Genomic DNA, 372 nt, shown 5'->3' with positions numbered 1-372 from the left:
TTTTCCTGTCTCTATTTTTCTCCTTTAGTTATGGATAAACTTCTTTAATATTTTGTATTAATCGATTTTTTATTATTTCTAACAATGAGAACTGTATATTTTTTCAAATAACTTAATTCAAAGACACTTAAGAGAGGAAGATTTTTTGAAAATTCGGATTTAAGCCGTATTGGACTATTTCAATGAGGATAAGACCTATGGCTCATGTTAAGGACCATTTAATTACATATTGGTGTGCTATATTTAATCAAAATCGTTACAGCTGATTTTGAAAAATAGATTCTAAAAATGGCACTTTTGGTCCATGATTTCGAAAAAGTAGTGATATTTTAATTTAATGTTAATACATACATATATATATATATATATATA

The sequence above is a fragment of the Halyomorpha halys genome, unplaced genomic scaffold (assembly GCF_000696795.3).
Source record: "Halyomorpha halys isolate HHAL.00 unplaced genomic scaffold, Hhal_1.1 Scaffold2034.1, whole genome shotgun sequence".
In the NCBI taxonomy this organism is placed as follows: Eukaryota; Metazoa; Arthropoda; class Insecta; order Hemiptera; family Pentatomidae; genus Halyomorpha; species Halyomorpha halys.
Note: the sequence above shows the minus strand (reverse complement) of the source record.